This window comes from Schistocerca piceifrons, chromosome 4 (assembly GCF_021461385.2).
Source record: "Schistocerca piceifrons isolate TAMUIC-IGC-003096 chromosome 4, iqSchPice1.1, whole genome shotgun sequence".
NCBI lineage: Eukaryota > Metazoa > Arthropoda > Insecta > Orthoptera > Acrididae > Schistocerca > Schistocerca piceifrons.
The window spans coordinates 753,917,750-753,942,550 of NC_060141.1; the positions used below are offsets into that span (position 1 = coordinate 753,917,750).

The 24,801-nt window shown below is 45.7% G+C and overlaps 1 protein-coding gene across 1 annotated transcript in view; it reads right to left on the reverse strand.

The window, feature by feature from the left end:
• The window catches only part of LOC124796150 (SCY1-like protein 2), a 404,810-nt gene that overhangs the window by 289,207 nt on the left and 90,802 nt on the right, over nucleotides 1-24,801 (reverse strand). The window lies entirely within an intron of this gene.

Here is a 24,801-nt window from a genome sequence, read left to right on the forward strand (position 1 = left end):
ATTATTATTTCATTACTGTATGAATGGTTGTAGATTATGTATAAAAGGAAATAACAATTTTTCATTTTTATGTTTGTGCAATATTCATGTATCTATATTTCAGATATAACGTCTGTGGTCGGCGAATGTATGTATCAAAGCAGATGATGAAAAATAATTACAAAGATGCTTATTAAATTGCCTATAAATAGTGGAGGTTAAAACCTTACTCTCTCTGCCTTCTTGTAGCCGTTAAAGTTGTAAGAGCCTGTGCCACTCGTTGGAATGCATAGGTAGCCTTCGTTTGTCCTTTGATCGAGAAAGACGCCATTGGAGGTTGATATTTGTAAAAGGTGTGTACTTTTAATTTATGTTGATTTTTTGAATATAGAAATTGTTAAAATTATTACCTGTAATAGTTTATTGCTAGCTGGCCCAAGATTTCATTCCACATCCTTAGCCGTTTTCAGCATATTACGAATTTTTCACGACGCGGAGCCGTGCGGCGATTGTGGAACCGCTGCTGCGGCAAATTCAAATTAGATTGAATGAAAGCAGTTTTCCCGTAATATAGAGGGTAGGTAACGGTACATTAAAATGATCTCTTTCAGCTCGCTGGAGACTTCAGTGGGAAATTGTGGATTTTATTATGTCATTTTCAAGTGGACATGGGCAGCTGCTATTATGTTATCAGTTTCGTAAATAATCCATGAGTGATAAAGTTTTACTTGTGTGATCAAAGACTGCTGTCCAAAACCTGTTCTGACTAGTAACATAATAATCAAATTTCATTTTTTTTTAGTTTCATGGTCTCATGTTAGTCGTGGCAGTTAATAGTGTTCATATATTTTAAAAAAATCCACTGCAGCTTTTATGTTTAGTGAACATAACATACTGTAACTTCCGTACAGGTAATAAGAGTAATTTCTGTGCATTCAAGAGATGAAAGTGGTGAAGGGCATTTTTTTATTCCATAATTAGTTACAGTAATGATACCATGTTCCATATCTAACAAGCCAGATCAGTGTTATACAAAAATAGTTTGCAAATTAAAGATCGTACTTCCACAGTAGGAAATCTTTCAGTGTTGTGCGTATCCCCACATAATAGGTCAAAGTGCATAAAGTTAAAATATTTTCAACTGCAGAAACTAATAGTGAGAATCGTATTTTATCAGTCGTGCTCGCAACAATAAGCAACATAAAATTAATTAAAATTTTATGCCATATAAACTGCATATAAAGTAAAAAGGATATGCGGTGGGGATTACGCGACAGATTCTTTAAGGAATCGGGCGTGTGGGGTTAATCGTCAAAACTAAACCGTCTCTATACCAGTCTTGACCCGCTGAGAATATGAATTTGGTTTCCTAAAAATTTCTTAGAACCATGAGAAGTAGTAAACAAACTGAGGAGCCATAAACTTTTGACACAGGTGTGCAAAACGAGGAAAGGAGGAAAGTAACATTCTCATTTACTCATGAGTGTCACTGCCAGTTAACATATCTCGATGACAATTGGGTCATACACAAGCAGAAATGCTATACTAGAGTACTGAAGATAACCGAAAGAAATACGCAAAGAGCGGAACAGAAATGCCACTTTTATTCAAAGACTGATGTCATCGCGATTTATGAAGGCTCCCCAGACATTGCAAAAAAAAAAAAAAAAAACATAATTGGTTCGGAACAGAAATGACACTTTTATTCAAAGACTGATATCATCGCGATTTATGAAGGCTCCCCAGACATTGCAAAAAACCATAATTCGTTCTTAATAGCGTGTGTGATCACCACGGATACATCCTGTAGATGGATGCTTGCTGTGGAACATGCTCCAGTGGTGGCCACAAGGTTGGTAAAGAGCTGTTGAAGTAGGACGCGTCATTCCTCCACCAGCGCAACTGACACAGCTGGACGGCCATTGGTGTACCGCAGGCATAGACTGATAATTCAGAGAATTGTGGCCACCGAACTACTACAGACATAAGCCCGTCCAGGTCCGCTCTGTTGGCCGTGCGGTCTAACGCACGGCTTTCCGGGCAGAAAGGAGCGCCTGGTCCCCAGCACGGATCCGCCCGGAGGATTTATGTCGAGGTCCGGTGAACCGGCCAGTCTGTGGATGGTTTTTAGGCGGTTTTCCATCTGCCTCGGCGAATGCGGGCTGGTTCCCCTTATTCCGCCTCAGTTACACTATGTGTGCGATTGCTGCGCAAACAAGTTTTCCACGTGCGCGTACACCACCACTACTCTACCACGCAAACATAGGAGATACACTCGTCTGGTGTGAGACGTTCCCTGGGGGGTCTACCGGGGGCCGAACCGCACAATAACCCTGGGTGAAGTGGACTGCGGTAGTCGTCGTGGGGTTGTGACCACTGCGACTGCGGCGGGGACGGAGCCTCCCCGTCGTTTCTAGGTCCCCAGTTAACATATAATACAATACAAGCCCTTCCAGGCGATAGCAACGTGACCTGGTGTGGTGCGCTTAATGTAAGACCTTCGGTACACACACCATCAGATTATTTGACTTCTCGCTCTAACGAAGTAGGCGAGTGTCAGCAATATGTCTCGTGGTCTTATCGTGGCGTGTTTATCTTCTGCCGTTAGGTCAGACGACAGAAATGCCACTTGCACGCTTAGAGTAGCAGATTGTCGGTGACCAACTTTAAACAGAACTTGATTAATTTTCACACATTTATTAAAATAATAACAAGCATAAAAATAACTTAAATTGGTTCTGGATGCTATTTACAATTGACAATCTGAAGTTCCTTTGGTCTTGGTACGTTAATCTTATTCTCACATATCTCTGATACTTGACAAAGTGTCTATACATTTATCTTAATGACTATGCACAGGAATATGATAATCTTATTAGGCGCAGACTGAAACTTGACTGTAGACTGGTACAGACAAATGCAGACTGGTACAGACTGATGCAGACTGACTAATCGGAGGTCAGTACACTCGTTATAATACCTCGCGCGTTCAGGTATCACTGCGCGAGTGTGATCCGCGAGGAGAAAAAGTTCTACGTTAGCAGCAATCTCATTGGCTGCGTTACATATTAATACACGGATCAGCGGAAGCAGAATTTGGTCCGTCTTTATGTCAGCGTCATCTCGCAGTGCGGAGACGGACGAGCGCTGCGCCGCCGCTGTTGTGCTTAGCGGGGCGCGCTCTAGTGGGAAAGTTGTGTACGCGCTGACTACGCGGAACTATGTACACAACACCTGGCGAGGAATGACTGCTAGTCACACAAGCGCAGGGTGTAAGTGGTATCAGTGAGCGTGCTGTCCATGTGTAGAATGGAGGAGGCGTGCGATTTATCTGTCTGACTGAGGGCAAATTGTGATGACCCGGAGGCTGGCCACGAACATTTCGGAAACTGCACGACTTGCCGCGTGTTCGAGGAGTGCTCTAGCGACTTTCAACACGTCGCGAAACCAAGCTGAAATCACATCCAGACGTCGTGGGACTGGGCGGTCACCCCTCATTACAGATATCGGACGTCGTAAGCTGAGCAGACAGGTAAAACGGAACAACGGTGAATTGTGGCAGACTAACATCAGACTGTAATGCTGGGCGGAGTACAAGTGTGTCTGGACACACAGTGCACCGAACATTCCTAACGATGGGCCTCCGCAGCCGACGACCCATTGAATACGCCGATGTTAACACCACGACATCGGCAACTAGGACTGAAATTGGCGGCACGTGACCATCGGCACTACACGTTGGCGCAGCGGCAGAGCATTACATGGTCTCATGAATCCCAATATCTTCTTCATCATGCCGATGGGAGGGCGCTAAAATCAGGTCTTCCACCTGTATTGTGGGATAGAGACAACCTGGCCGCGGCTCCATTACGCTGTGGGGAACATTCACGTGTGCATCCATTGGTCTAGCGGAGCTCGCGAAAGGTACCATGACGGCAAATGAGTATCGTACGCTGGTTGCAGAACACGTACACCCCTTCATGATGATCATGTTTCCCCAACAGCAGTGGCATTTTCCAACAAGATAATGCGCCATTTCACAAGGCTAGAAGTTTGATGGAGTGGATCGAAGAACACAGTGGCGAGTTCAAATTGATGTGCTGGATCCAGCAACTCGCTAAATATGAATCAGATCAAATACATCTGGGATGTGACTGAACGTGGCGTCAGAGCTCATCGCCCCCTCCCCGGAATTTACGAGAATTAGGTGACTTGTGTGTGTACATGTGGTGCCAACAGCCTCCAGGGATCTACCAAGGATTCATTGCTTCCATTCCACGACGCCCGCCGCTTTTATCCGTGCCAAAGGTGGACATTCCGGCTGCTAGGTAGGTGGTCATAATGTTCTGACTGATCATTGTATTTATCCCCGAAGCATTCGACACGTGATTGATGCGATTTACGTTCGGGAACGGCCAAGTGAATCTGTTCGCCAAATATGCTCTCGTTCCAAGAGCTCTTCCACGTGAGGTGTTCCATGCGGTAGCGCGCTGTCATAAAAAAAATAAAAATAAAAATGAAGTGTGCGTTGAATGCATTTCTGGAAAGACGCACACAGAGAACAAGTACAGTGGCACAATAAAGTCGTCCAGTGACTGTACCTGCTCAAAGATGTGTAAGTCAGTACGCCCATGCAACATTATTCCTCCCCAAAACACTTATACCACTAAAGTATTTATGTTCGATAATGCTGGACGTGCCCGCATATGGCAGAAGTCGTACCATACACCCAGGAACATTGTCGAACATGATGGTATGGTGTGAATAACCATGACGTTGCATGAGCGTACGAAGCTCCAATTCTTTAAACATGGTACAGTCACCGATTGGGCAGATGTGCTGCAGCATGTCCATATGCGTCAACAACCCTCCAGCAGTGGGACGCCCTACCACAAGAATTCCTTAAGAAGCTAGTGACCAGCATGGTAGCCCGTTACAGATCATGCAATACCGTCGGTGATAGTCACACACAGTATTGGAACCATGTGCTGCCTTCTGTAGTTTCCAGGAGATCACCATGAATCGGAGTGACATCAGTGTAATTATTGTCTTTAAATCAAAATGTCGTTTCTGTTCGTCTCGAGTATTTGTGTCAGTTACCTCCTGCATTATACTGTAACGGGCCAAGTTACAGCTATCGAGCTATGTTACCTGGCAATGACATATCGTGCGAAAGTTACTTTCATCCTTGAGTTTGGCACACCAGTGTATATCGACAGTTATATTTCGCAAGTCACCGTCGGTGCATGGCATCGTAACCCCAAATTTGCGGCTATGATTTCCTATTTCATTTACGTTTTAAGCGATGGAGAAAATAATTATCTATGCTCCTCTGTAAGCACCCTAATTTTTATTATCTTACTCTTACGATCCGTACGCAAAGTACACAATGGTGACAGCATAATGGTCGCACAGTGTTCTTCGAATATAGATTCTCTAAATTTACCCAGCAGTGCTTCGAGATACATTGAAGAGCCAAAGAAACTGGTACACCTGCCTAATATCGTGTAAGGCCCCCGCAAGCACGCAGAAGCGCCGCAACACACGTGGCATCGACTCAGGTCTGAAATAGTGCTGGACGGAACTGACACCATCAATCCTGCAGGGCTGTCCATAAATCCGTAAGAGTACGAAGGAGTGGAGATCTCTTCTCAACAGCACGTTACAAGGTATCCGAGATATGCTCAATAATATTCTTGTCTGGGGAGTTTAGTGGTCAGCGAAGTGTTTAAACTCAGAAGAGTGTTCCTGGAGCCACTCTGTAGCAATTCTGGACGTGTGTGGTGTCGCATTGTCCTGCTGGACTTGCCCTAGTCTGTCGTAATGCACAGTGGACGGATGTATGTGATCAGATAGGATGATTACGTACGTGTCACCTGCCAGAGTCGTACCTAGACGTATCGGGGGCCCCATATCACTCCAACGGCGCAAGTCCCACACAATTACAGAGCCTTCATCAGCTTCTTCAGTCCCCTGCTGACAAGCAGTGTTCAGGATTCCTCAGGTTGTCTCCATACCAGTACACGTAAATCCACTTGACACAATTTGAAACGGAACGCGTCCGACCAGACAATATGTTTCTAGTAATCAACAGTCCAATGTCGGTGTCGACGGGCACGTGCGAGGCGTAAAGTTTTGTGTTGTGCAAAAATCAAGAGTACACGAGTGGGCCTTCGGCTCTGAAAGCCCATATCAATAATGTTTCGTTGAATGGTTCGCACGCTGGCACTTGTTGATGGCTCAGCGTTGAAATCTGCAGCAATTTACGGAAGGGTTGCACTTCTGTCACGTTTAACGATTCTCTACAGTGCTCGTCGGTCCCGTTCTTGCAGGATGTATTTCCGGTGGCAGCGATGACGGAGACGACATGTTTTACCGGATATTCACGGTACATTCAAGAAATGGTCGTACGGGAAATTCCCCACTTCATCGCTACTTCGGAGACGCTTTGTCGTGCGCCGAATTTAACACCACGTTCAAACTCATTTAAATGTTGATAACTGCCATCTAACAACTGCGCCAGACACTTGTTGTCTTAGATAGGGGTGGACCGCATTACCCTATTCCGCCTGTTTACATATCTCTGTATTTGAATACGCATGCCTATACCAGTTTCTTTGGCGCCTCAGTGAAGCTACGTCTTTATTCCAACATTTCTGTTACAGTTTCGTATCTGCCATATCGACGCGTTGCGACACTGGTAGTGGGTCTGTGAATTCATTCAGTGCGCGCTTTCTCCGCTACTTGATGAGGACCTCAATCACTGGGACAATAGTCTAGAATTCGATGCACAACTGTCTTGGCAGAAGCACCACACTTTCCCGGAAAACTTCGAGCGTTTCTAAGTCTTCCTTTCGAATACATTAATTCCCATTTTCAACGAGGAAGGAGCGGAAAGTAACGCTGAAAACCTTTCTATCCTATGGTTTTGGAGATAGTATGTTGAAATTTCTCGACGGGGTGGTTTGAAGTTTGCGCTAAAGAGTGTATTTCGTTTTCACGTGCAGCTCCAGCGAGAGCAGCCCGAACTACAAAATAAACGTGGCGCGCATGTTACCGTCGTCAACTTACGAAGAGCAGCGGAGTGTGGGCCGATATTTGTGTGCCAAAGGTTGTAAACCGAAACAAGTTCACAGGGACATGTGTGGCGTATATGAGGACGACTGCATGGACAGTAGCAATATCTCCAGATGGTGTGCGTTATTCCAAGAGCACCGAGTGAACCCTAGTGATACACCACGCTCCGCGCGGTAACAGCGGCAGTCCAGCGGAATGTCGGAGCTATTCAGACAGCAATTTTAAACGACAGGCGTGTGCTGCTACGAACCTTATAGCAGCAGTTCAACATTTCTGATGGTGCGGTGTACGATATTGTTCGTAAAACGTTGAGATTTCGTAGAGGTACTGTTCGCTGGGTGCCTAATAACCTGACAGACTACCACAACGGCCAGTGAATTATGACAACTTTGGGCCACTTAACGCGTTACGCCGCAGAAGGGCACGCCTTTACGATAGGAATCATCACTCGTGATAAGTGGTGGGCGTAAGACTATACAGCTGAAACCAAGCAGACCTCTGTGGATTCGAAACATGCTGGTTACCTAGTACGAAACAAATTCAAAGTGACTTAGTCTGCTGTAGCACACTGAAGTTGCTCTTACTCACTTGTCGTAGGGGTCACTGAAGGGTGATGGGAGTTTAGATTACCTGCAGCCAAATGTTAAATGTCGCCGTCGATTGGAAACCTGTACTTTGTGCATTAAGTTCATACAGAAGAGCACAAGGATATATGAAAAGTACATAAATATGAATGTCAGTGTAAAAAAAATCACGTCGACATATTTTGTAAATAGATGATGAAAATGAGCTGCCAAACAATCACTATAGGCCTCCTGTCAAAATGTGTATAAGCAAACAAATTTCTTTGTGTTATACACAACGATGACGCCTAGCACGAATAGTCGAATGATGATACAAATAAAATACTGACACGCAAAAGAGGGATGTTTTTTATCTATATGATAAAGCATAATCTGTAAATCGTTGTTTTTTTTTTTTTTTTTTTTTTTTTCGGGGGTCATCGGTCTTCTGACTGGTATGAGGCGGCCCACAACGAATTCCCCTCCTGAACCAACCTCTTAATCTCAGACTAGCACTTGCAACCTGCGTCTCCAATTATTTGCTGGATGTATTCCAATCTCTGTCTCCAGTTTTTGCAATCTACAGCTCCCTCTAGTACTGTGGAAATCATTCACTCATGTCTTAATAGATGTCCTATAATCCAGTCCCTTGTCCTTATCAGTGTTTTCCACATGTTCCTTTCCTCTGCGATTCTGCGCATAACTTTCTCAGTCGTACGTTATCAGTACACCTAATTTTCAATAGTCTGCAGCACCATATCCCAAATCCTTCGATTCTCTTCTGTTTCGGTTTTCCCACAGTCCATGTTTCACTACCTTTCAATGCTGTGCTCCAAACGTACATTCTCAGAAATTTCTTTCTCAAATTAAGGTTTATGTTTGATACCAGTAGACTTTTCTTGGACGGGAATGCCTTTTGTTTTCAGTGGTAGTCCGCTTTTGATGTCCTCCTTGCTCCTTTCGTCATTGGTTATTTCACTGCATAGGTAGCGGAATTCCTTAACTTCATGTACTTCGTGTCCGCCCGCGGTACCTGAGTGCCGGGACGGTAGCTCAGCGTGTTCGGTCATAGGGCTAGCTACCCTCTGTAACAAAAAAACTGAGTGAACGGATCAACGAAGGACGTGAACGTGTGTCATGGGACGTCCGCCCAGAACGAATATAATGAACAATTTAGAACAACATGAGATCAACAAACAATTAAAAAAAAAGTGGTCAGCGCGACAGAATGTCAAATCTGAGGGCCCGGATTCGATTCCGGGCTGGGTCGGAGATTTTTCTCCGCTCAGGGATTGTGTGTTGTGTTGTCCTAATCATCATCATCTCATCCCCATCGACGCACAAGTCGCCGAAGTGGCGTCAAATCGAAAGGCACGCGGCGAACGGCCAACCCCACGGGAGGCCCTAGTCATACGACATTCTTATCTACTTCGTGAGCATCAATCCTAATGCTAAGTTCCTCGCTGTTCTCATTTCTACTACTTCTCATTACTTTTGTGTTTCTTCGGTTTACTCACAGTCCATATTCTGTACTCATTAGACTGTTCATTCCATTCAGCGTATGACGTAATTCTTCTTCACATTCACTCACGATAGCAATGTCATCAGCGGATTGTATCACTGATATACTTTCACTTTGAATTTTAATCTCACTCTTGAACCTTCCTTTTGATTCCATCAATGCTTCTTAGATGTACAGATTGAACACTAGCGAGCGAAAGACTACGTCCCTGTCTTACATCCTTCTTAATCCGAGCACTTCGTTCTTGGTCGTCCACTCTTATTATTCCCACTTGGTTCTTGTACATATTGTATTACCCGTCTCTTCCCAGAGCTTATCCATATGATTCCCAGAATTTCGAAAATCTTGCACTATTTTACATTGTCTAACGCTTTTTCTAGGTCGACAAATCCTATGAACGTGTATTGATTTTTCTTTTCTACCACATCCTATATGTCGCAGCTCTTCTACATCCACATCTACATACATACTCCGCAATCCACCATACGGTGCGTGGCGGAGGGTGCCTCGTACCACAACTAGCATCTTCTCTCCCTGTTCCACTCCCAAACAGAACGAGGGAAAAATGACTGCCTACATGCCTCTGTACGAGCCCTAATCTCTCTTATCTTTGTGGTCTTTCCGTGAAATCTAAGTTGGCGGCAGTAAAATTGTACTGCAGTCAGCCTCAAATGCTGGTTCTCTAAATTTCCTCAGTAGCGATTCACGAAAAGAACGCCTCCTTTCCTCTAGAGACTCCCACCCGAGTTCCTGAAGCATTTCCGTAACATTCGCGTGATGATCAGACCTACCAGTAACAAATCTAGCAGCCTGCCTCTGAATTGCTTCTATGTCCTCCCTCAATCCTACCTGATAGGGATCCCAAACGCTCGAGCAGTACTCAAGAATAGGTCGTATTAGTGTCTCCTTTACAGATGAACCACATCTTCCCAAAATTCTACCAATGAACCGAAGACGACTATCCGCCTTCCCCACAACTGCCATTACATGCTTGTCCCACTTCATATCGCTCTGCTATGTTACGCCCAAATATTTAATCGACGTGTCTGTGTCAACCGCTACACTACTAATGGAATATTCAAACATTACATGATTCTTTCTCCTATTCATCTGCATTAATTTACATTTATCTATATTTAGAGTTAGCTGTCATTCTTTACACCAATCACAAATCCTGTCCAAGTCATCTTGTATTCTCCTACAGTGACTCAACGACGACACCTTTCCGTACACCACAGCATCATCAGCAAACAGCCGCATATTGCTATCCACCCTACCCAAAAGATCATTTTCGTAGATAAAAAACAACAGCGGACCTACCACACTTCCCTGGGGCGCTCCAGATGATACCCTCACCTCCGATGAACACTCACCATCGAGGACAACGTACTGGGTTCTATTACTTAAGAAGTCTTCGAGCCACTCACATACTTGGGAACCAATCCCATATGCTCGTACCTTAGTTAGGAGTCTGCAGTGGGGCACCGAGTAAAACGCTTTCCGGAAGTCAAGGAATATTGAATCCGTCAGATACCCTTCATCCATGGTTCGCAAGATATCATGTGAAAAAAGGGCGAGTTGAGTTTCGCAGGAGCGATGCTTTCTAAAGTCGTGCTGATGCATGGACAGCAACTTCTCTGTCTCAAGGAAGTTCATTATATTCGAACTGAGAATATGTTCGAGAATCCTGCAACAAACCGATGTTAAGGATATTGGTCTTCAATCAATATCAGGGTCAATATGTATATCTGCGTGTCTACCCGCCTCAGCTGGCGGACAGCTGCTCCCAGAAGACACTGCGCAAGTTCCGAGTTGCGGCCCTCTCTCCGGTATGGTGTCAGACTGCCCTGAATGTTCAGGCCTCACTCTGCACTTGTGTCTCCCGTGAAGTCGCTCAAGTTCTGCGGTGGCCGCCGCCTCCTCTCCCGTCGCTCTCTCGCTGGCTCCCCCACCCCTACTTCCCCCTTCCTGGTCTAACCTTTCCACTGCATCGACATCCTTACATATCACTGTCAAGTGCGTAGCAGAGAACACTTCTCATGTCGTTCAGAGTATTAGAGTTTCTTCCCGTGCCATTATCCCATGCAGCGCGGAAAGAATCGCAGCCTAAAATTCTTGTGCGGGACACACATATATTTCTAGATTCCTCAGTTAACACTGGCTCTTCATATTTTTCAAGAGCAGGCTTCCTTGCGGCGATTGGGCTTCATTGACGCGTGCCGAAACCCCTGTTAATAATACCAACTATGTGTCCAACTCGCATAAGCAATGATTTACAATAGGTCGCACGAGTTATCTGCAAGTCAACTTCCTTGTACAGAGTGTGGTAGATACGTAATGAGACTGGCTGCCGCGCGGCGCCCCAGTCGCTCGCAGGGCGGTCTCCACCTGTACGTCACGTGGTGGGGGATCTGAGCTAACAATAGAACCGGTTCGCAGTCGCGTCGGAGCTCTGGTGCAGTGAGGGTTGAGCTTCGCGTGTTACGTTGTTTGTGTGCCCGTGACACTTGTGAAAACGCTGAAGATGGATCGCTCGATAGAACAGCGGTATGCAATCAAATTTTGCTTTCGCTTGGGCAAAACTGCTTCGGAAACTTTTGCTATGATTACGGAGGCCTACAAAAAAGACTCCCTATCAAGAGCTCAAGTGTTCCGGTGGATTAATGAATTTAAAAACGGGAGGGAATCCGTTGAAGACATGGAACGATCTGGACGCCCTTCAACGAGTCATGTGGATGAAACGGTGGCCAAAGTGAAAGAACTCCTGGACTCCGACCGTCGTTTAAGTCTCAAAATGATCGCCGATGAGGTCTCCGTGAATAAATTTACGGTTCACCAAATTGTTATGCAAGATTTGATGATGAGGAAAGTTTGCGCAAAATTGGTTCCCCGAGTGCTCACCGCCGAACAAAAGCAACAACTAGTGGACGTTTGCCGTGAGATGTTGAATGATTTGGAAAATAATCCACACTTTTTAGACAACGTAGTAACAGGCGACGAATCGTGGACATTCCAGTACGACCCGGAGAAGAAAGCCCAGAGCTCAGAGTGGCACACACCGGCATCCCCGCGGCCGAAGAAAGCAAGAATGTCAAAGTCCCGCATCAAGACAATGCTGATTGTGTTTTTCGACAAGCGGGGGTTAATTCACAAAGAGTTTGTCCCTCAGGGGAAGACTGTCAATGCCGAATTCTACAAAGAAGTCCTTCAGCGATTGCACAGAGCCGTCAAACGGAAGCGACAGGACCTTGCTCAACGCTGGCGTCTCCACCACGACAACGCTCCGGCGCACACAGCGTTCCTCGTGACCTCCTACTTGACCCGAATTGGAGTTGAAGTTTTGCCACAGCCACCATACAGCCCTGACTTGAGTCCTCCTGATTTCTTCCTATTTCCGAAGGTCAAAAGATGCCTGAAGGGTCATCGTTTCGACGATATTCCGAACATCCAACGTGCTGTCACGAAGGCACTAACTGGGATAACTCAAACGGACTACAGTGGGGCCTATGAAGCTTGGAAAACGCGCTGGCAACGTTGTGTCGACGCCCAAGGCGAGTACTTTGAAGAATATTAACGTTGTGTACAAATTGGATCAATAAATTTGTTTTTCTAGACTGAGTCTCATTATTTATCTACCACACCCTGTAAACTGATTAGATTTTTTACCGTACCAACGAACCGAAGGCTGCCTCACACGTTCTACGCCTACGATCGAGACTATGCGATAATACCATATAGTGTCCGAGATATTCATAGGAAACAGTGTACCGCTCGCAGCCGTTTAAAACGAATTAAAAAGCTGTGTTTGTAAAATGGTACCAACTGACAGGAAGTGGCAGTGTCGATTGTTGTCAGTGGCCAACGATTTCAAACCGACCAGGACTTTCTGCTGCCAGTGAGAGCAGGTCTACGTCAACCAGTTTTCGAGAGAAGATTACATCGCAAAACGCCATTGCTTTACCCAGGTGACTGATCCCAAATGTGATCCATCGAGCTTGTAGTCATAGTGTTTTCAGAACCACACAATTCTACATTTTTAAACATTTAATAAGAGTTACGAACCTATAGTCGGCACTGATATCTTTTCAGGATATGACAATATATCTGCATCATTTTCCATATATCACTTCTTTACATATAGCTCCCTCATCTGCAAAACGTCTGAGATAACTATTGTTACTTTATGCCAGCCTCTTGATGTATTGCATAGATATTTCTTTTTACTGTGACGAATACATTACGTCCATTTCCCATTAGCGTTGCTGTTGCTGTTATTGTGGTCTTCAGTTCGAAAGCTGGTTTGATAAGGCTCTCTTTGCTGCTCTATTCCGTGCGAGCCTCATCATCTCTGAGTAACTACTGCGACCTACATCCTGCTCAATCTACTTACTGTATTCATCTGTTGGTCTCTCTCTACGATTTTTACCCCCCTCCGTCCCCCCTCATACTTACTTCCAATAATGGTGATCCTTTGGTGCCTCAGACTGTGTATTAAGCTATGCTGGTTTCCCCGACGGCCTCGTACGTCTCATGCACTCGTATCTCACCAACAGATGTTTGACCACTGACGTGCAGGGCAAACTATCGACACGACACGTTATTCAAGCTCGGGTAGCCCAGGGAACCATAATGGGCCCCATCTTGTATAACCTATACATTAATGATCTTCCATCAACACAGACACGATGTTAACCATCTACATGGATGAGAGAGCCATCCATGTGCAAGATTGGAAGCCGCCGAACACACGATTACAGACAGTACTCAGAACTGCCGAGCCCCGGTTCAAAGTATGACGTACACTACTGGCCATTAAAATTGCTACACCACGAAGTTGACGTGCTATAGACGCGAAATTTAACCGACAGGAAGAAGATGCTGTGATATGCAAATGATTAGCTTTTCAGAGCATTCACACAAGGTTGGCGCCGGTGGCGACACCTACAACGTGCTGACATGAGGAAAGTTTCCAACCGATCTCTCATACACAAACAGCAGTTGACCGGCGTTGCTTGGTGAAACGTTGTTTTGATGCCTCGTGTAAGGAGGAGAAATTCGTACCATCACGTTTCCGACTTTGATAAAGGTCGGATTGTAGCCTATCGCGATTGCGGTTTATCGTATCGCGACATTGCTGCTCGCGTTGGTCGAGATCCAATGACTGTTAGCAGAATATGGAATCGGTGGGTTCAGGAGGGTAATACGGAACGCCGTGTTGGATCCCAACGGCCTCGTATCACTAGCAGTCGAGATGACAGGCATCTTATCCGCATGACTGTAACGGATCGTGCAGCCACGTCTCGATCCCTGAGTCAACAGATGGTTACGTTTGAAAGACAACAACCATCTGCACGAACAGTTCGACGACGTTTGCAGCAGCATGGTCTATCAGCTCGGAGACAGCAGCGCCTGCGATGGTGTACTCAACGACGAACCTGAGTGCACGAATGGCAAAACGTCATTTTTTCGGATGAATCCAGTTTCTGTTTACAGCATCATAATGGTCGCATCCGTGTTTGGCGACATCGCGGTGAACGCACCCTTGGAAGCGTGTTTTCGTCATCGCCACACTGGCGTATCACCCAGCGTGATGGTATTGGTTGCCATTGGTTACACGTCTCGGTCACCTCTTGTTCGCATTGACGACACTTTGAACAGTGGACGTTACATTTCAGATGTGTTACGACCCGTGGCCCTACCCTTCTTTCGATCCCTGCGATACCCTACATTTCAGCAGGATAATGCACGACTGCATGTTGCAGGTCCTGTACGGGCCTTTCTGGATACGGAAAATGTTCGACTGCTGCGCTGGCCAGCACATTATCCAGATCTCCTACCAGTTGAAAACGTCCTGTCAATGGCGGCCGAGCAACTGGCTCGTCACAATACGCCAGTCACTGCTCTTGATGAACTGTGGTATCGTGTTGAAGCTGCATGGGCAGCTGTACCTGTACACGCCATCCAAGCTCTGTTTGACTCAATGCCCAGGCGTATCAAGGCCGTTATTACGGCCAGAGGTGGTTGTTCTGAGTACTGATTTCTCAGGATCTATGCACCCAAATTGCGTGAAAATGTAATCACATGTCAGTTCTAGTATAATATATTTGTCCAATGAATATCCGTTTATCATTTGCATTTCTTCTTGGTGTAGCAATTTTAATGGCCAGTAGTGTATTAAAGTAAGCATTGACTAGACCGAAGCATTTCTGTTCACACGCAGGGCGAAACTATCGCGCAAACGTCATCATTATGGACAAGTAACACTACATGCACACCCAGTACGTTCCCTAGAGGAAGTTAGATACCTCGGTGTCTGGTTGGACCGGGAACTTACATGGTGGGGGAACACACACAATACGTAGCCAACAGAGCGCACGTGAGGCTTAAAAGACTCCACGCAGTATTCAACAGGGAAAGTACACTAAATAGGAGGGTATTGAGGTCCACATACATGACACTGATCAGACCTCTGATGTCGTACGCAGCTCCCGTCTGCGGACATGCATTTCCTACACGTCTGCGCCGCCTGCAGGTCATACAGAACAAAGTGTTAGGCATCATTAGCAACACTCCACGCAACAGTCGCACCGCGGATCTGTACACTCACAAGCGACAAAAACTGCTATCACACCCGACCAAACGGCAACAGCGGGAACCTGATAAACTTGCGCAATAACGCACAAACAAACCGCCAACACAACTCTTCACTGTGCTTCTGGTATATGACCTATTGGACGCTAACCAATGATGAACTCAACTGTTACAGGTAGGTTGGTACTGGCCGAGAGGACACCGCCGGTTGCAACCGCCGAGTGACAACGCCTCGCAATCCTTGTGCTTGATACCCACTACAAACTTACCTAATTCTTGCTTGATCTGCCGCAGATAGACAGCCATCCGCTACTGCTCTTACTACCCGACAAGCCTATTACAGAGGTTTTCTCCCTTGGCTCTTGCCTCGGCACTTTTTTCCCCTCTACCCTTCAAATCGCAATCCTTTGTTCAATTTTCGACCGAATCTGTTCCCAGATGAGCGCGTATTAACGGTTAACCATCGCAGAACCTATGTCCTGCGAAGACCTCACTTAGTGAACACTAACCATTCTGCAGAGATGGCAGTACATCTTCTGTTTTGGCCATCATGCTTTTGTGGACGTGGAGACGCTCCATCCTGTTAAAAATCAGGCTGTGCGAAAAATTCATTTTCGCCCAGTTCTGCTCAGTACATCCTCATCAGTTACGTGATATACCCACCTAATCTTCAGCATTCTTCTGCAGCACCACATTTCAGAGGCTTCTGTTCTTGTCCGAACAGTTTATCGTCAATGTTTCACTTACATGCTTGGCTACACACAATTTAAATACATCTTTATTCGATGTAGACAAACACTTCCTCGCAAACACTTTCTTTCCATTGCCAGTCTACATTTTGTATCTTCTCTATTGCGGCAATCATAAGTTGCTTCGCTGCCCAAACAGCAAACCTCGTCTGCTACTTTTAGTGTCTCGTTTCGTAATTTCTCAGCATGACCTGATTTAATTCGATAACGTTTCATTATCCTTGTTTTGCTTTTATTGATGTTCATCTTATTTCTTCCTCTTAAGAAGACGCTGTCCATTCCGTTCAACTACTCTTCCAAATCCTTCGCTGTCTCCGACAGAATTACAATATCATCGACAAACCTCAAAGTTTTTATTTCTTTTCCCTGAATTTCAATAATTTCTCCAAATTTTTCTTTGGTTTCATTTACTGCTTGCACAATATACAGGCTGAATAAGATCGGGAATAGGCTACAATCCTGTCTCACTCCCTCCTCAACCACTGCTTCCCTTTCGTGCCCGTCGCTTCTTACTACTGCCTTCTGGTTTCTGTACAGGTTGCAAATAGCATTTCCATCGTTGTATTTTATCTCTGTACTATCTCCAGGATTTCCAAGAGAGTGTTCCAGTCAACATTGTCAAAAGGTTTCTCTTAGTCTACAAAAGCCATAAACGTAGGTTTGTCTTTCCATAGCATAGGGTCAACATTGCCATGCCTTTTCCTACATTTCTCTGGAATCCAAACTGATCTTCCTAAAGGTCAACTTCTACCAGTTTTTCTAGTCTTCTGTAAAGAATTCGTGTTAGTACTTGTATTGTGCGAACACGGTTTATTCAATTGATTGTTCGGTAACATTCAAATGTGTCAGCACGTGCTTTCTTTGGAATTGGAATTATTACATTCTTCGTGAAGTATGAGGGTATTTCGCCCGTCTCATACGTGTTTGCACATCAGGTGGAAGACTTTTGTCATGGCTGGTACTCCAAAGGCTATCAGTAACTCCGGCGGAGCATCGTCTGCTCCCGTGAACTTTTTGTGACTTAGATCTTTCAGTGCTCTGTCAAATTCATCTCGCAGTATCATGTCTACCATCACATTTTCATCTACTTCATCTACCATTTCCATAATATCGTCCTGAAGTAGATTTTCTTTGTATAGATCCCCTATATACTCCTCCCAAATTTCAGTTTTCCTTCTTTGATTAGGACGGCGATTCGATCTAAGCTCTTAATACTCACACAGCTGCTTCACTTTTCTCTTTTATTTTCTCGTAGGCGGCATCTATCTGTCCCCTAGAAATATATGCTTCTAAATCCTTACATTTGTCCTCTCGCCATTCCTGCTTAGTTATTTTCCACTTTCTGTCAGTCTCACTTTTTAGACATTTATTTTTCTTTCGCCTGTTTCATTTACTACATTTTTATATTGTCCTCTTTCATCGATTAAATTCAATATCTCCTGTGTTATCAAAAGATCTCTATTAGGCATCGTCTTTTCGCCTATTTGATTGTGTGCTGCCTTCACTATACCACCTCTCAAATCTAAACATTCGTATTATACTGTATGCCCTTCCTCTGTTTCGGTCAGTCGTTGTTCAATGCTCCCTCTGAAACTCTCAAAAACGTCTGGTTCTTTCAACTTTACCAGATCGTATCTACTTATTTTCTTACCTTTTTGCAATTTATTCAGTTTTAATCTACAGTTCATAACCAATAAATTGTGGTCAGTGTCCACATCTGCCCCTGTAAACGTCTTACATTATAAAATCTGGTCCCGTAATCTTACATTATTATTATCTTATTATACGCCGAAGCGCCAAAGAAATTCGTATAGCCATGCGTTCAAATACAGAGGTATGCAAATAGGCAGAATACGCCACCACGGTCGGCAACGTCTACATAAAACAACAAATGTTTGGCGCAGTTGTTAGATCGGTTACTGCTGCTACAATGACAGGTTATCAAGATTTAAGTGAGTTTGAACGTGATGTTATAGTCGGCGCACGAGTGATGGGATACAGCATCTCCGAGGTAGCGATGAAATGGGGATTTTTCCCTTAGGACCATTTCACGAGTGCACCGTGAATATCAGGAATCCGGTGAAATATCAGATCTCCGACGTCGCTTTGACCGGATAAAGATCCTGCAAGAACGGGTCCAGCGACAACTGAAGAGAATCTTTCAACCAGACAGAAGTGCAGCCCTTCCGCAAAGTGCTGCAGATTTCAATGCTGGGCCATCAACAAGTGTCAGTGTTATAACCAGGGATAACACAATAACCTCGTCAGTCTGGTTTATTAAATCACAAATCACTTTTTAACAATTATGTTAGCCAAGCGTCTACCCAGGCTCACACTCAGAAGTAATGCATAATTAAAGTTTGGTTATACCAATGTACAAATGTGCATAGTGGGGTCCACGTCCCGTAATTATTCCCAAGTCCAGTGAAGTTCAGTCTCTCCAAGTGAAGTCGCTAGATTTCCGCCGAGCAGCCAGGTAACCTCGAGTGGTGCGGCGATTCATCCACAAGCAGCTGGAACACGCCGTACTGCACTTCCCGATGAGAACTGTCGTTTGCGGCGGCGGCCGGGTCTATATAAGGCTTGCTAGTTAATGGAGCCGTCGGCTGGGGTCGCTGTTTTCCAGGGAAAACCAATCGCAATGTTTCCTGGCGTAGCCAATTGCTGTGTGCTGACAAACGCGCGCGCGCGAAGGCGGCCAGCGATCGTAGCCGCGAGCCGCCCGGGGAAGTGCGGCCAGCGATGTATTTCTCGGCCACGTAAGGGAGCGTGCGTGTGAAGACGGCCAGCGAAGGAAGCAGCGGGCCGCCCAGAGAAGTGCGGCCAGCGATGTATTTGGCGGCCGCGTACTGGAGCGCGTTGTTCGGTGTTTGTTAGAAGTGGTGTATACCACAGTCAGCATGCAAACCATACGACGTAACATCATCGATATGGGCTTTCGGAGCTCACTCGTGTACCCTTGATGACTGCACGACAAAAAGTTTTACGCCTCGCCCGGGTCCGTCAACGCAGACACTGGCTGTAGATGACTGGAAACACGTTGCCTGGTCGGACGAGTCTCGTTTCAAATTGTATCGAGCGGATGGACGTGTGCGGGTATGGAGACACCCTCGTGCATCCATGGACCCCGCATGTGAGCAGGGGACTGTTAAAGCTGTTGTGGAGTGTGTTCAGTTGGAGTGCTATGGGATCCCTGATAGGTCTAAAAACGATGTGACAGGTGAAACCTACTTACGAATCCTGTCTGATCACCTGCAGCCATTCGTGTCCGTTGTGTGTTTCGATGGAATTGGGCGATTCCAGCGACACCCCACACGTCCAGAATTGCTACAGGGTGGCTCGAGGGACACTCGTCCGAGTTTAAATACGTCCGCTGGCCACCAAACACCACAGTCATGAACACTATAGAGCATATATGGGATGCCTTGCAATGTGCTGTTCAAAAGAGATCTCCACCCCGTCGTACTCTTACGGATTTATGGACAGCCCAGCAGGATTCATGGTGTCAGTTCCCTCCAGCACTACTTCAGACATAAGTCGAGTCCTTGCTACGTCGTGTTGCGGCACTTCTACGTGCTTGCGGGGGCCCTATACGATATTGGGCAGGTGTACCAGCTTCTTTGGGTTTTCAGTGTATAACAAATCTGAAACATTCTGTTGCCTCCAAGTGTCTTCCAAGTGTACACTCTTCTTTCATGATTCTTAAACCAAATACTAGTTACCCATTCAAGTAACCTTTCGATATTCATTTATATTAAACCCAAAAAGTCATTGCTGTCAAGTTTGGTTTAAGCAACTTTCTGTGCCTAGTGTTGTGTGAGTTCAGCTGCTTTTTAGGACTGCTTAATATTCACCAGTTCATCACCACGATTTTAATAGTCAGCATTTGCGGCCGAAGACTTCTGGCATAAGAAGTCACCCTCATTCTTGCAGGGCACTCACTTGTCCTAGGGGTGGGAAACTGCCCCTAAAGATGGAAGAGTCAGCAACGATCAATGGCATGAGGGTGCAGAAGGCAATGGAAATCACTGCAATAAAGACGCATAACGTGTATGCACATGACATGTGACATGTAATTCAGAAAGTGTTATAATGATCTCTCCATTGGCAGAAGATTCCGGAATAGTCTCCCAATCGGATCTCCAGGAGGGGACTGCCAACGGAGAGGTGACCATGAGGGAAAGACTGAACAACCAACGAAAGGATAATGTTCTATGAGTCGGGGCGTGGAATGTCAGAATCTTGGACATGGTAGGGGAGCTAGAAAATCTGAAAACGGCTCAATCTAAACGTCTCGCTGCCAGAAACAATTCACGCACTCAGGGAAATCATTGCAGAGAAGTCATTTCTGATCTGGGCAGTTTCCCTTAAAACTATTGCTTCTTCGACTTTTCCTTGCGATCCCAGCCCCCAGCGCTGTAGTCACTTGTCTTGCTGTACGGTTGATGAAGTCCTCCAGCTCTCTGCCACATCATAGCGAATAGGGTTTGATTTCCCATATCTACTGGCCCAGTACGACGCTGTGAATCCACGGCTTAGTGCCGGTCCGGGACACGGTTGTTTGATGCATTTATTTTCACAGTGGCCACATCCTTTCCTTTCATCTTCTCTACCATCTCCTCATAAACTTCAAAACTACTTCATAAGCTTCAAAACTACTTCTGTTTGTTGCAGAATCCTTGAAAATGTTTTCAGTTCGAATATAACAAACTTTATTGAGACTGAGAAGCTTGTGTGCACGAATTAACATGGATTTAGAAAGCATCGTTCGTGCGAAACAAAGCTTGCCCTTTTCTCACACGATATTGTATTGCATTGAACTGGGGACCTAGAAACGACGGAGAGGCTTCGTCCCCGCCGTACCCCTCAGTGGTTTACAACCGCACAACAAGCCACAGCAGTCCACTCACCCCACCGCCGCCCCACATCGAACCCAGGGTTATTGCGCGGTTCGCCGGCGGCGGTGGCCGAGCGGTTCTAGGCGCCTCAGTCCGGAACCACGCGACTGCTGCGGCCGCAGGTTCGAATCTTGCCTCCGGCATGGGTATGTGTGATGTTCTTAGGTTAGTTAGGTTTACGTAGTTCTAAGTTCTAGCGGACTGATGATCTCAGATGTTAAGTCCCATAGTGCTCCGAACTATTTGAACCATTTATTGTGCGGTTCGGCCCCTAGTGGACACCCCCCTCAGCCCTCTCTCACCCCCTTTCCCCCCCCTTCCCCCCCCCTCCCCCCCCCCCCCCGGAACGTCTCACACCAGACGAGTGTAACCCGAAATGTTTGCGTGGTAGAGTTATTATGGTATACACGTACTTGGAGAAAGTGTTTGCGCAGCAATTGCCGACAGAGTAACTGAGGCGGAATAAGGGGAACCGGCCCGCATTCGCCGAGGCAGATAGAAACCCGGCCTAAAAATCATCCGCAGACCGGCCGGCACACCGGACCTCGACACTAATCCACCGGGCGGATTCGTGCCGGGGACCAGGCGCTCCTTCCCACCCGGAAAGTAGTGCGTCAGACGGCACTGCTAACCGGGCGGACTCTCACATGATATACTGAGACCTGTAGACAAAGGGCATATTTCTAGATTTTTGGAAAACAATTCACACGGTGCCCCATTGCAGGCTGTTAACGAAGGTACGAACATATGGAATAAGTTCACAGAGATGTGAGTGGCTCGAAGACTTCTTAAATAGTAGAACGCAGAATGTTGTCCTCGACGGCGACTGTTCGTCAGCGACAAGGGTATCGTCAGGAGTGTCCCAGGAAAGAGTGATAGGACCGCTGTTGTTCTCTGTCTACATAAATGATTTGGAGAACACGTTTGGCAGCAATCTGTGGTTGTTTGCTGACGATGCTGTCCTGTACGGTGAGGTGTCGAAGTTGAATGACTGTAAGGAGATACAAGACGACTTACAGAAAATTTCCAGTTGGTCTGGTGAATGGCAGCTAGCCCAAAATGTGGAAAAATGTAATATAATGCCGTTGAATAGGAAGAACAAACCTGTAATGTTCGGGCAGTATTACTAGTGTTCTGCTTGACACAGCCGTTTAAATATCTGGGCGTAACGTTGCAAAACGATATGAGACGAAACGAGCTTGTGAGAACCGTGGTACAGAAGGAAAATGGTCAAATTCGGTTTATTGAAAGAATTTTAGGAAAAAGTGGTACTCCTATAAAGGAGATCTCATATAGGGCGCTGGTGCGAACTATTCTTGAGTATAATGCTCGACTGTTCGGTATCGGTACCAGGTCGGAATGAGTGAACATATCGAAGCAATTCAGAGGCGGGCTGCTAGATTTATTACTGGCAAGTTCGAACATGTAAGTGTTACGGAGATGCCTCGGAAATTGAATGCGAATGTCTGGACGGAAGGCGACTTTGTTTTCCGAGAAACTTCGGTTGCACGATCACTCAGTCTAATCTAAACGCCGTAAATTGAACTAAATATCTAGGTATTACAGTTACGAACAACTTAAACTGGAAAGAACACATAGAAAATGTTGTGGGGAAGGCTAACCAAAGGCTGCGTTTTATTGCCAGGACAATTAGAAAATGTAACAGACCTACTAAGGAGACTGCCTACACTACGCTTGTCCGCCCGCTTTTAGAATACTACTGCGCGGTGTGGGATCGTTACCAGGTAGGACTGACGGAGTACATCGAAAAAGTTAAAAGAAAGGCAGCACGTTTTGTATCATCGCGAAATATGGGAGAGAGTGTCACAGAAATGATACAGGATTTGGGATGGAAATCATTAAAAGAAAGACGTTTTTCGTTGCGATGGAATCTTCTCACGAAATTCCAATCACCAACTTTCTCCTCCGAATGCGAAAATATTTTGTTGACACCGTCCTACATAGGCGGAACGATCACCACGATAAAATAAAGGAAATCAGAGCTCGTACGGAAAGATATAGGTGTTTATTCTTTCCGCGCGCTGTACGAGATTGGAATAATAGGGAATTGTGAAGGTGGTTCGATGAACCCTCTGCCAGGCACTTAAATGTGTATTTGCAGAGAATCCATGTTGATGTAAATGTAGAAACATTACTGAGAAAATTTAGAGAATCGGCATTTGAAGCTGACTGCAGAACGATTCTACTGCGCGTAAGGACCACGAAGATAGGAAACGAGAAATTAGGGTTTGTACGGAGGCATACAGGCAGTCGTTTTTCCCTCGCTCTGTTTGCGAGTGGAACCGAAAAGGAAACGACAAGTAATGGTACAGGGTACCCTCCGCCACTCACCGTACAGTAGCTTGTGAAGTATCTATGTAGATGTAGATATAGAACTGGTGCCAGCTTCTCGCAATGGAAGCACCGCGGAGTATAAAATTATATAAGTGTGTCTCGTGCGTTCTTGGCCACAATTTCTTGAAAATTTTTGGCCACCGCAATTTTTACAAGTGGGTCGTTATCTTTATGAACTGTCTCCGATTTCAAGTACGGTTGTAATTTCTCATCTTTCGAGTCATTCAAAAAGTTTTCAAATGTCTCTATCGAAAAATCTTCCGCGAGGGACAGCTTTTAATTATTCGTGTTACAATGAACTAACACTGATTTGTCGCTTTTCACATAATGTCGTCGTGTGCTTCACCACAGTTCTACTGTGTACTGTATGTGGTCCAGGTTAATAGGTGGGTTAACATAGTGGTTTGTGACATGATGGTTGTTATTTGGTTGGTTATTTTGGTGATACAACTGATTATGATGACAGATTATACCCGAAGATGGCTCGTTTATGATCGAAACTAGTTGTTTAATAAGTGAAACTGCAGCTGTGTGGAAACTATGGCTTTTGTAGACAGATCAAAGAGCTCATTTTAATTAATTCATTACATTGAAAACAGTGCTCACATCTGTCTACGGCGTCGTGTGTGGTCAGTTGAGTGTAGCTCACGACAGCCGGTACCATGGTGTGGATCAAGCTGTACGAGTGTGCACGTAATCGTTCAACATGAAGCGGGAACACAGGACTGTAGATTGGCCAGGCGTACCCGACGATATAAATAGAGAGGAATGAGGTGGTGGTGGGGGATCGGGGGCGGGGGATACACGTCAACGTGGGGAGACCGCCGAGCCTTTTTACGGGGCAGCTTATGAAACAGCCATTTGGCGCTGAATTATTCAGTTCTATCGTCAGGCTACGAAGCCCAGGCGGATAAAAGCATACGGGCGGGGCGCGTTTTAATGAAGGCGGTCAAAGCGCGCAGGTGTGTCCGCCGCACGTGTTCCGTGCTGGTCCCCTTTGCCGCTAGCTCTACACAGAGCTGTTCGCTTTGCGGCACTTGTGTGTGTGTGTGTGTGTGTGTGTACCC